The 13668-nt window shown below is 40.8% G+C and overlaps 1 non-coding gene across 1 annotated transcript; it reads left to right on the top strand.

The window, feature by feature from the left end:
- The first annotated feature begins 395 nt into the window (after positions 1–395).
- Positions 396–10494, top strand: LOC103350841 (uncharacterized). Its single transcript, XR_016212017.1, has 3 exons — positions 396–582; positions 2962–3054; positions 10343–10494. It is a non-coding gene; the product is annotated as an uncharacterized LOC103350841 (transcript).
- The last annotated feature ends 3174 nt before the right edge of the window (positions 10495–13668 follow it).

Here is a 13668-nt window from a genome sequence, read left to right as displayed (position 1 = left end):
GACAGTACTGGACCAGGTCAGATCAAGATCCTAGAACTACAGCTGGGCCTCCCACATAAGTAGCAAGGTGCCCAAATCCTTGTTCCAAAATCCATTGCTTTTCTAGGTTCTCTCTAGTAAGGAGCCAGATAGAAGGGCAGCTGGATCTCAAATCAGCATTCCAGTATGGAGTATGGCATCACAAGTGGTGGTGGACTAATCCACTGCAACATCAAGCAAACCTGTCTCAACATCCTATGCTGGGAGGCTTACCTTATGTAGAAGACATTTAAACCAACAGCTGAGGAGTCACGACTGACTTCCACACATTGCTCTACACAGAAAATGCAGCATTCTAAGTGTGATGGGTCACTGCTCTGGATTAGCTATCACTCAGTTTTTCTTGTCATAGGTAGAGGAATGAAAACCTGTTGCAGTTGAGCCCTTCACAGTCAGAAGTTGAGACTTAAAACACATCTGAACTTTGAGTGAGATCCTTTTCCTAGTGTTGTCAATCTGAGAAGCCAGCCTCTATGGGAAAGCTTAAGCAGAGTATACTCACCCATGAAATTTGGATTTTGCTGCATTCAGAGAATATCAACAGTAAGTATTTTTTGTTCTATTTACTTTTTGAAAGTATGAGTGATGCACATACACATACATATACATATATATATATATGCACACACATATGCACACACACAGTGGGAATAGAGAAAGAGAGGTAGATAGATAGATAGGTAGATAGATAGATAGATAGATCAAAATCTGTTCACTCCTCCAAATGCCTGCAACAGCTAGGTCTGGGCCAGGCTGAAAAAAGGATCATGGATCTACGTCTGTGTCTCCCACATGGGTAGCAATGAGCCCAAGTGCTTGAGGCATGATGTGCCAGTCTTACAGGTAAGTTTGCAGGGAGCTGGATTGGAAGCAGAGCAGCTGGGACTTGTACCACCATTTTGACTTGGGCATCACAAGTGGTGGCTTAACCCACTGTGAAACCAGGCTGGCTCAATCAGTGTTTTGTTTCTCATGCAAATCTATAGATAGCTAGAGTGGGTCTGTTTCACAGGTCTCATTCTGACATTCTGACATTGGCTAGTGGCTAATCTTGATCCTTAAGATTAACTCAGAATCATTCACACTGCCTTTTGCCAACATTTCAACATTTGCCATGTCTCATTGCCAAGCCAGAGAGTACAGTTGTCTCTCTGGTCTTTGAGGATCAGTTCCACTCACCTGTGGATACTAAATTTTTTTTTTTGACAGGCAGAGTGGACAGTGAGAGAGAGAGAGAGAGAGAGAGACAGAGAGAAAGGTCTTCCTTTTCTGTTGGTTCACCCCACAGTGGCCACTGTGGCCGGCACACCACACTGATCCAAAGCCAGAAGCCAGGTGCTTCTCCTGGTCTCCCATGCAGGTGTGAGGCCCAAGGACTTGGGCCATCCTCCACTGCCTTCCCAGGCCACAGCAGAGAGCTGGACTGGAAGAGGAGCAACTGGGACAGAATCCAGTGCCCTGACTGGGACTAGAACCTGGTGTGCCGGCGCCACAGGTGGAGGATTAGCCTATTGAGCCGTGGAGCCGGCCAGATACTAAATTCTAAAGATACTCATATTCCTTGCATATAGTGGTATATTACTTCCATTTCATCTGCTCATATATTCCTGCATACTCTAAACCAACTCTGGATAACATTATAATATCTAGAACAGTGTAAATAGTTATACTACTTTGGGGGGAGGACTGAAAGGAAAAAGAATCTTTACATGTTCAGTTGTCTTTCACTTTACTTGAGTAGCCTGAAACTTTACATTGTAGCCTGAAACTGTCAGAGACAATATTGTGTGAGTGAATGACCATGGGTAACATTAAGTATTTGACCTGTTTTTGACTCAGTAGTTGTCATTTGCCAGCCTTGTAACAGATCACAATTTACTTTTGGGCACTACTATTCAAAACTCCCCTAGCTCAGAGAGCTGTTGATTTCTTTCAAGTTTAAGCTCTCTTGAACAACATCATTATTTGTTTTCATCCATACTACCTCAAATTGGAGATTCCTCCAAATTTATGTCAATTCCATATTCTTCTAAACCACAGCTTGCCATTTCTTTGAGGTATTATCTGGGAGAATTTTGATGTGAAAACTCGGGCAGGAAGGTTTTTAAAAATTGTTATTTTGCTTAGAGTATATAAAAAGTCTCATAGTAGAACAAGGGTTCCATGCCTGTCTTGTTAATCATTTTCTCCCTATACAACATGCATGCTGAACAGAAGCTGCCTTTATAATTAGAATGTAATGAAGCTTCTTATGTTCATTATCACCCCTGCTTTAAAATATAGGCTCAGAGACCATTAGCATCATAGGATACATATACCCACAGAGACATTTTTCACTTCCTGCTTTCATTTGATATTTCATTTCAATTCTAGTGTTTAATATTTTTCCCATGTATTGCTTATGAAAAATCAGAATGGTGGTAGAATGCTACACTGTAACTCCTAAACTCCCAACAAGACGTCACTAATGCTGTCAGGTTTAAATTAAGAGGAATTTCTTTAAGCTCATTAAGAGTGTGATATTCAGCTTTTCTAGTAGGAAGCTAACATGGGGGATTTCTCAATTCAAGAATATTAACACACTGAGTAAAAAGACACATGCTTTGTTGTTTCTAGGTTCTTTATTTGAGTAATTTCATTTAATCTCATGCATTACTGAGGAAGCTGAACTGTGGGCTCGATGGGTATCCCAGTTGTGCTGTTGTTTGACATTTACATGGTCCCTTCCTTCATTCCCCAGCCAAGGAAGTTCATCCTGTGGCTTCCCAATAAGCACATCCAATAAAGTGTTTCTGAAATATTTTCTTTTCACCTTTTGCATCCTTTTAGCAATTGAGTATCCAGGACACAGGGGATTTCCTTCACATGCTTTCAAAATTTACCCATGTCTGATTGTGTGATTTCTATTTACACTTTTCTCAGGTATTCCACTATTAGATGATTGACTAAAGAATGGAAGGAAACAGAAGACAGAAGCCTTTATCTTAATCTTTCTTTGCTTAAAGAATCCATCAGGTAAGATCTTTGACTGGTGTGAGACTTAGTTTTCTATCTACTCAGAAAAGTATTCAAATGAACATCAGATCCAGAGAGTCCTTGAGGAATTCTGTTTTGTATTACTTGTAAATAATCTTATTCTTGTTTGTGAAATATGTGAAATTTATTTCAAGTAATTTTGTTCATTATCACCATAATAAATGTTTATGTTGGAATAACTGTAGAATGGATACTCTCCTCTCTCTTTCAAATTTTTTATTTATATTTTATAACATTAGAACAGTAGGGATCCTTCCATTCTACATGATTGTATCTTTGAAAGCCAGCAGTATTTGCTGGTGCCTATTTATAAAGTATACATAGAAAAGCTACCTTATATCTATTAGTGTTGAAAATTGTGTTCCAATCTGGCCAAAACCTTGTGACCCAGCAATAAGACCATTATACAACATCTAGATAGAAAATGAGTTGACCTTCTGATAACCCAAGTCAACTTACGTTACCATGTTACCTATTTTTATCCTCTATCATTGGATCTATTTTTTATATAAGAGAAACACAATGTATTTTCAGTTATTTGTATGAAATACATTTTCATCTGTTTATTTGTGTCCTTTGCTATGCAACTTGTTTCCACAAAGGGACTTACATCAGATCAAAATCTTTTTTTTCAATTGTCATTCATCTTCTGTGTTTGAAAGACAGAGAGGGTAAAAATAGAGTTCTTCCATTTGCTGGTTCTTTTCTCAAATTCCTGGAGTAGTGAGGGGGTAGATCAGGCTGATGCCAGGTTTAAAGAACTCAGCTGAGGTCTCCCACATTGGTGGCAGGGATCCAGGCACTTGAGCCAGCAGTCCTGCCTCCTAGAAGGAGTATATGTAGTAATGTGGAATTGGCAGTTGTTGATCTGGGACTTGATACTGGCACTGTAGTAAAAGATGTTGGCATCTTAACTGCTGAGCCAAATATCCATTCTGAATCTATGTTGTCTTGGAATATTATCTGTGCACCCAAAACCCTCCAAGTATAAACTGGATAACTCCTAATCTAAGTCCATGCAAGAATACTATCTCAAACACCCTTGAAAACTGTCCACATATGGATATTCCTGCTGGAAGCCAAGAGGTACCTGTGTATTTCTTTGTGATAGAGCAGCTCTTCTGATACCCAGCGAGCCCCAGATGGGGAACCATCCAGCAGAGCAACAGAGAAACCCTATCTAGACACTGAGAGAATACTTCCAGGGTTTCTGGAGTGCTATTTGTGGGTCAGGCAGGCATCAGGGATTGAATTATCTTATTCCATGCTTTATCTCACACTTCATCACAACACTTTGAAAGTTTTTATCTTCTTTTTACAGATATAAGAGCTGAGATGCAGAAATATTAAATAGTTTGCCAAAACTCAAACATCCATAATCTATCTCCAGTCCCAATTCCAAAGACCCTATTATTTTACCACCTGCCCTTACCTCTAAGAGGTGAGGTGAAAGGAGAGGGTCCCCTGCTCCAGCACACAAGCTTAGCTGCAAGAATAGAATGCTATGTACATCTCATTCCAAGTTGGAGAAGTGAAGACCAGGGAATTACAATATTTGAGTATCCAATTGCCAGTCTACTCTATGAAGACATAAGGAATGGAATAACTAACACCCTGCTCCCACAGCACTGTTTCAATAGGCAGTGTTCTAAAAAAATCCTTTTTATAAGAAGTTGCCTTGAGTAGCTTATTAGCCTAGGGTATTATAGTCATAGCATCATTACATTTCTTCCATCATGATTTTCTTCTCTCATTCCTTTATGCACTTTTGTAGCCAAATTGTGTGTTTAATTTGTGTTTACCATATTATCCTATCCCCCTCTACTGTTTCAATCAACTTGAGAAATAGACATGGGAAATAGGAGATCTGACTTAATGTGTATATTATCATCAACATTATTAGTTTCTTTAGGAAGGTTGAGTAGGCCATGTTTTTATCGCTTTATCCTCCATTTTGTGATTTCTTTTTCTCATTTCTATAAACTATGGGAATGATTATTAATATTGCGAGCCTGATTTTCCACTGTGATGTTGAAACTCTGCCTTGAATGAAAAGATAGATGACAGATGCAGCTATAGGCAGCATTTCAGGGTGCACTTAGATATTTTACAATGGCTTTGATTTGTTCAAAAATGTTCTCAAATATTGTTCATTTTATGTACTTAGTTTTTGTGATAGCACTTCCAATCTGGCGTTCCAGAATTCACTCGAAGTACCTGCCTTGTGCCAAGGTCCTGAGAAGTAAAATATGACTTCCAATTCCTGCCAGTAGAGGGCAGCAAAGAACACTGGAGCAGGTGCTTGATATCAGCTACTGAGGATGTTTCCCTTGGTGGAGGCAAAGATGAGGGTGTTCAGAGGACCAACATGAGAAAGGATAATTACATGGATCCAGGAGGGAGACCAGAACATATGGGGAGTGTGAGGGTTCTCCCAAGGGCTCATAACTGCCAGCACAAGTAGACATCTGGAGAGTCATTGATTATAACCTTTTCTTGGTATTGACTGCTATTTCCAGCTTGTCTGATGCCAAGGTCTGGCTGCCTAAGGTAACAGGCAACTAAAAGAATATCTGGGCACTAATACAAACTGGCTGGCTGAGAGTTATCAACAAGCTTCCCACAGAGGCTGGGGGGTCCAGAAGCAGCCCTGTGAGGGAGAAGAATGAATGGGTGTGAGGGCTCACCAAATCCAGCTGCAGATGATACTGAGGCCCCCAGTACATGCCAGGAAGATGATTCTGATATATATATATATATATATATATATATATATATATATATATATATATCACACACACACACACACCCCAAGGATATTTTCCCCTTGTCTGGGGGGGGGGTGCTGCTTAGCTATGGAAACACTGTGTGCTTTAGGACTTAGAGAGTTCTCACTTTACCAACTGTTATATATCTGGCCCCCAGTCACACAACTTCACTGAGCTTCAGTTTCTCCACCTGTAAAAATGGAATTAATAATTCTTATCTCAGAAGCTGATGTTGAGGCAAGGAGATGCTATATATAGACTACCTTGCAAGAAGCTTGATGTTTTGTAGCTGCTCAATGGATTTGATTGTGTGGCATATTCTCCCTCTTTCTCTGTGGCCATGGACAAACATCCATGATACTGTTCACTATTTTGGAAAATAATGTCTCCCTGTCTTTTCTAAGCATCCTTGGTATTAAGCAAGAATTACTATATTGGTTAGCTTGCTAAATTTTCTATACTGTTATCCCATTTTATAGTTGTCACAATCCTTTGAGGTGCACTATCACCTCTGTTGTGCAGTTCGAGACACTGAGACTCTTCTAGAATAACTCTTTTTTTTTCATTTTCAATTATCTTTATATACAGAAGATTGATTTAGTATATATTAAGTAAAGATTTCATCAGCTTACACCCACACAGAACATAAAGTGTAAAATACTGTTTAAGTACTGGTTATAACATTAATTCACATTGGACAACACATTAAGGACAGAGATCCCACATGTGGAGTAAGTACACAGTGACTCCTGTTGTTGACTTAACAATTTGACACTCTTGTTTATGGCGTCAGTGATTTCCCTAGGCTCTAGTCATGAGTTGCCAAAGCTGTGGAGCCTTTTGAGTTTGCTGACTTTGATCTTATTTAGACAAGGTCATAGACAAAGTGGAAGTTCTCTCCTCCCTTCAGAGAAAGGTACCTCCTTCTTTGATGGCCCATTCTTTCTACTGGGATCTCACTCACAGAGATCTTTCATTTAGGTCCTCTTTTTTTATTTGCCAGAGTGTCTCAACTTTCCCTGCCTAAAATACTCTCATAGGCTCTCAGCCAGACCTGAATGCCTTAAAGGCTGATTCTGAGGCCAGAGTTCTGTTTAGAACATCTGCCATAGAATAACTCCTTTTACAAGCACTCTATACATGGCGAATGCTGAAGGGGGGTTCAAAAACTACATAGTTTGGTTGTAGCCCTCCTGCCAATGTTACTACAAAACCTTCTTTCCTATGTAGATAGTTCATAACCCATTTACTTTTTTTGAGGTTTAATTTATATATATATATGTATGTATATATATTTGAGAAAATTAACTTTGAAGAACCCAAGAATAGTGCATCCTTTGTGAGCACTTTGACATTACTATAGCTTATGAGACATAGATAATATCCTCCACTTAATACATTAAAATGAAGTAAATCTTTGCAAACAAGTTTTATTATGAACTCTCATAATCCAACAATTTGAGGACAGAGGTCCTGCATAGGAAGTTAATGCACAGTGACTCCTGTTGTTAATTTAACAATTAACACCCTTATGTGTGATGTCAGAGAACACATGAGGCTCTTGACAAGAGCTGCCATCACCCATTTAAACACTTAAGGGGGAAAATTGAATAAAAGAATTTTGTGTTGTGATATGTTAAAATAACATTTTAATTGACACAGCATCACATTGATACTATCTCTTCATTTGGTATTTAGGGCTGAAAGGTCAGTGTTCAATGACAGAAATGAAAATAGACTGCAATGGTCAGAGTTCTCCCCCCCCCACCCAATTCTCCTGTTGAAGCCCTTACCTCTTTCTCTTTCTGTGCCATGCAAGGACACAGTGTGAAGATGGCTGTCTATAAGCCAGGAAAAGAGGCTGAGTGAATGGGGTCCCATGCTCTTGGACTTTCAACCTCCAAAACTGTTAGACAAGTAAACTTTCTTTGACACATTACCTAGCCTAAGGGGTTCTGCTACAAGAACAGAAAATGGGTGAAACATGTATTTATTTTAATGTTGTACATACTATTTTTGTATAAAATATTATATAATTATACTAAAATATGAAAAGAAAAATATTACACTATAGCTCTGAAATATATTGCCGCTTGGGCAAACTGGAGGAAAGATTGCTGAAATCTCTCTGTGTTTCTTACAACTGCATGCAAATGAACCATCATCTCAGTTTAATTTTGAAGAATTGAATGATGGTGCCAAAATCTAGAAAACCAATATATCAGTTAGAGAGTTTGTCAGTTATGGCATGAGCCTTAGAACCTTGACATCAGAATGCTGGGTGATCTTGACTACTACGGAACACACAGTCTTCAGGGACTTGTTCATAGTCTCTGTTGAAGAGTATAGACAGAGCCAAATATTTTGAAAAATGGGAGAAATAGAATTGTTTTCAGGATATGATAATGATGTCAGACCTTCTGGAAGTCATCTGCCAGTCCCCAGTGCAAGGTAGCCTTTTCCTATACTACTTGTGATCATTTAAACAGACTGGTAGCCCCAGGAAGAGTTCTGTCCTGTTTTCCCTAAAACAGAGGAAGTAATTCCTGCCTTTGGTGCTGGTTTCATGAGAATCTACTTTTGTTCTTTGATTTAGTGCTACTGAGCACAAAGAGCAGGATTTGTACTGTCAGGGGAGACATTTCCTTGGCTTCATGGCAAATAGTTTTCTCTGGAAAGATCTCGAAGAGGCTGTCCTGTTTATGAAAGAGTTTTATGTTCTGCTCAGTCTAACTGATTTTACCTACTATGGCCACAGAGTCCCATTGGTACATGGTCCTAACTCAACAAGTTATATCTAAGCTTTTCTGATGTTAAGAAATGTTTGTGGATGTTTCCAGTATTATTTCATGTTGTTTAACACTTCTCTCCCCTCGCCTCCCAATTTGAACACTAATTTAGATAAGATGGGAAGCATTTTACTAAGTGGGAATCAATGTATCCCTATTATGTAAATTATCATGCTAAAAAGGGACCATGTTACAATGACTTCTTTACCAATTGCTTTATCATTTTGTTTTACATGTGATAGGCTAAAAATATGCCTTTTATTCTCTCTTCTGAAACCATATTTTAAGAGCTTGGTGAGTGACAGCTGTGGTGTCCATCTTAGTGTTCCTTACAGAGGGCAGTGTGGTAGTTGAATGGAAATACTCTCTTTAGGGATGTAAACTGCTTTAGGATATCAGGGGTATGTGATTTAATTTTCCTTTGAAAAGGCAGAAGACACTTTTCTCAGAGGTCATGCCTGTTGCTTTTACTTAGAATGAATTAGCAGCAAATATGTATGGAGAACTTCACAGTTGAAGATTGCTTTTGATATTTTACTTTAACTTGCACTAAAACCAGGCAGATTGATATTACTTTTCCAGATTACATGTTCTCTTTTATGATATATGCTCCCTTTCATACACAGCCAGTTAGAAACAAACTCTGAAATTTTCAATAATCTTCAGTACTTTCTTTTTTATTCTTAAAATTTATTTATTAAGAAATACAAATTTTCAGAAATGCAACTTTAGGAATATAGTTATTCTTCTCACTATATCAGCCCTCCCATACACACTCCCATGCCTCCTCTCCTCCCTCCTCTAAGCCTGGTCCAGGTGTTGGAAGATAGCTCTGTGCTAGGATCTGCTTCTGAGCTAATTCAGAACATTGGCTGAATTCCCTTACTTGTATTTGAAGTACATTCCTCCTCCAGCTGTCACCTGGGGGCTGGTGTTTGCTCCTGGGAGCTGACTATTCTCATGTTTCTATGTAGCTCCTGCCCATATTATAGATTCGTTCTCCCTTGCCCTTCAACTCTCTCTGGCTTCCCCTTCCCCTTCCCCCATGTCCTGAGTCAATGTAGATGATATTCTCTGATTTGGGGACCTCTTGGGGGTTAGTTTAAGCCTCCTAAACTAGGGAATGCAATCTCCCTATTTGAAGGTTCATCACATTCATTCTGTCTTCACAGTCTCTTTTTGCAAATAGCACAGTCATAGGTTGCAATCATTAGGGTGTGAGTCTTTTGAGTGGGTTGCTTTAGAACCCTCTGTGTACCACAGACTTCCTGGAAAGCATCCCTTCCATCATTCCACCAGCAACTGTCCAGGGTTACCAAGACCTCCATGTTAGTAAGTCAAATGATCAGTCCTCAGTAATCACCTGCCTTACCTTCCATAGCATTTGATGTGAATGACGGCTCCCTTCTTGTTATCCTCTCAGTTCTCCACTTACCTGACACCTCTTGGTTGGAGTTGCTGTCTTCTTTTCCATGCCTGTAAGATGCTACTTGCCCCAGGTTCTCCCTTGCATGTGTCCCCTGTCCAACTCTCTAAGTGCCATCTGCTCTTTGAGACCTGTAAAACCTGAAACCCCATTGGCATCCATAGTTGGAGATCCTTGTCTGAGGAATTGAGATGACAGTTTTATCATGTGTCACTCCTAATGACTGGCATCAAACTATTCTGCAACCATTGACTAGCTACTCTTTGGTGTTTGATGTTGAGCAGGGACGGTGATGTTCAGGAGGCCATCATCTCAGGAGATGAAAATACTTCCCAGGAACATGCCGAAAAGCCACTCCTGGTGCACGGTCCGATAAAGTTAAGAACGGGTAATAAGAAGACAAAGCATCAGGCTTTCTTATATGAGGATGAATTGAAAATCTCTAACATTGGGTAGGTACATACGCTGCATGCTATCCTGATCATCGTGAAATATATTGTCTCTTACAAACTTCATTTTCATGCACTCTTTCTCAGTAAGTAGCATGTTTTTACTTTGTTTTTGCCAATGGTTTGATTCTTCACTTATTAAACAAGTATTCGTGGAAGTATTATTCTGTATTGTGCCCCTGTAGACAATGCAATCAAGAATGGGAGAGGCAGGGTTCTTCTCTCTCTCTCTCTCTCTTTTTTTTTTTTTGTATTTTTTTTAACTTTTATTTAATGAATATAAATTTCCAAAGTACGACTTATGGATTACAATGGCTTCCCCCCCATACCGTCCCTCCCACCCACAACCCTCCCCTTTCCCACTCCCTCTCCCCTTCCATTCACATCAAGATTCATTTTTGATTATCTTAATATACAGAAGATCAGCTTAGTGTACATTAAGTAAGGATTTCAACAGTTTGCTCCCACACAGAAACATAAAGTGAAAAATAATAGATGATTTTTTTAAATGATGATGAAATCAGATCAGACCTATTGTCATGTTTAATCCCAGTGTCTCTCTCTCTCTTTTTGAACATTTATTTATTTATTTGAAAGGAAGAGTTAGAGAGAGGCAGAGGAAGTGAGAGAAAGAGAAGGAAGAGGGGGAGGAGAGAGAGAGACAGACAGACAGAGAGAGAGAGAGAGAGAGAGAAAGAGAGACAAAGACAGAGACAGAGAAAGTCTTCCATCCACTGGTTCACTGTCCAGATGGCAGCAACTGCCAAAGTTGTGCCAATTTGAAGCCAGGATCCAGGATCCAGGAACTTCTTCTAGATCTCCCACATGGGTACAGGGGCCCAAGGACCTGGGTCATCTTCTAATGCTTTCCCAGGCCATACCAGAGAGCTGTATTGGATGTTGAACAGCCAGGACTTGAACTGGCACCCACATGGCATGCTGGCACTGCAGGCAGTGGCTCTACCTGCTACATCCCAGCACTGGTCCCAGGGTTCCTCTTTCTTGAGACTTTCCTAGAGATGATAAAAATAAGAAAGATATAATTGAAGACTGTAATAATATGCATCTGATAAAGGAAATAAATAGTGCCATGTGGAGAGTGTCAGAGAAGAGTCCCACTTGGATGCCTATGTGAGATGCAACATTGAAACCATACCTCTGGTGTAAGAAGCAGCCACCTGTTCTAGACTGGATGCCCCAACTTGCCTGGCTGAGGGGACTGCAGGCCCTAGTGTATGCAGCTTGACCCTTTGGGAGCAGAGCTTTAGCAAGGCTGATGTTTCTGGAGCTCACTGTAATTGACCAGGTCAGAGATGAGACTGAATAAGTGCTCAGGGTTCTGGTCACACAGGATCTTGGCAGATCCCAGTAAGGGGTTAAGGAATTCCTTTGAAGGGGTTTCCTTATGGAAATGACCATATCAGGTAAATATTGTAGTATATCACTGTGACTGCTGGGAGATAATGGATTGGAGGGCTGGCAACAATATAGGAGGGAGACTATGTATTGGAGGTGATAACCCAGATCACTGATACCAAGGACCCCAACTTGGGAGGGACAGTAAAAGCAAAAGATACAGGCAGAAGATTTGGCATGCCAGTTTGCGATAGACACAACTGGCTACTCCTACTGTCAGCCTTGAACACAAATGCAACCAATACATAGCCTGGAAAATGGCAACTGCTTAATACATGTGTGCAGGGAAAGAGTAGGAAGGAATAGACTGATCTGGACATCTGCTTATCTGCTCCATCTGTGTTTTCATGATTTACAAAATATTATATAAGACAAAGAATAGTTCAGGCCGGAGCCGCGGCTCAATAGGCTAATCCTCCATCTGTGGCACCGGCACCCTGGGTTCTAGTCCTGGTTGGGGTGCCAGATTCTGTCCTGGTCACCCCTCTTCCAGGCCAGCTCTCTGCTGTGGCCCGGGAGTGTAGTGGAGGATGGCCCAAGTGCTTGGGCCCTGCACCCCATGGGAGACCAGGATAAGCACCTGGCTCCTGGCTTTGGATCAGCGTGGTGTGCTGGCCGAAGTGTGCCGGCCATGGCGGCCATTGGAGGGTGAACCAATGGCAAAGGAAGACCTTTCTCTCTGTCTCTCTCTCTCACTGTCCACTCTGCCTGTCAAAAAAAAAAAAAAAAAGAATAGTTCAACAAACAAAATCTTACCAAGAAACTTTGCAGTGAGTAAAGAGAAATAAAAGTTGCCAGTGCTGCCCTCCCCTTGGTTTCCAGTCCTGCCCTCTCCTAGAGAAGATAAACAAGACTCAGGCCCAGTTTTATAAAATGTAGTCTCATCTTAGTGAAAATAATATGAGGTGTGTTGGGTCGGGGGTGCGTTAAGTGCAATATGGTATGTTAAGGATATCTTGTACCTCTTCTTGCCTAATCCTTGCCTTCATTATCTGAGATGGTCCTCCATTCTGGTTTTCCAACAGGCTCTGATGCTAAGAGAGCCCCAGTAGCTGCCTCAAGGTCACCACAGTAGTAGTGGGTCCATTTTTAAAATATTTATTTTATTTATGTGAAAGAGTTACAGAGAGAGGTAGAGACAGAGAGAGGTCTTCCTTCCATTGGTTCACTCCCCAGATGGCTGCAACAGCCAGAGCTGTGCCAATCCAAAGCCAGGAGCCAGGAGCTTCTTCTGGGTCTCCCACACAGGTTCAGGGGCCCAAGGACTTGGGCCATCCTCTACTGCTTTCCCAGGCCATAGCAGAGAGTTGGATGGGAAGAGGAGCAGCCGGGAGAACTGGCACCCATATGGGATGCCAGTGCTTCAGGCCAGGGCTTTAACCCACTGCACCACAGTGCTTGAGTCCTTGTTTAAAACTAGGTCTTTATTATTGTACAGGCTCTCACCCAGCTGCCACAACACTTTCTATTCTTTTGGATCCCATGGCAGATTTTATGACAATTTCATTTCTCCCTCACCATGTGATTCATATTCCTTGTTGTGAGCAAAGGAGACAGCATCCTGTGTGCTGAATATCTGATAAAAGTGGAGCACAACACACAGTGAACACAGAGTAAATGAGGAGTCCAGATGTCATGACACATAAAAAATGATTTACTGATTGAGTTCAAAGGCAGAGTGAGCTATAGGAACACACATACACACACACACACACACACAGAGAGAGAGAGAGAGAGAGAGAGAG

The sequence above is a fragment of the Oryctolagus cuniculus genome, chromosome 8 (genome assembly GCF_051225735.1).
Source record: "Oryctolagus cuniculus isolate XC-2025 breed Fujian yellow rabbit chromosome 8, ASM5122573v1, whole genome shotgun sequence".
NCBI classification, from domain to species: Eukaryota; Metazoa; Chordata; class Mammalia; order Lagomorpha; family Leporidae; genus Oryctolagus; species Oryctolagus cuniculus.
This window is presented reverse-complemented; position numbering and strand designations above follow the sequence as displayed.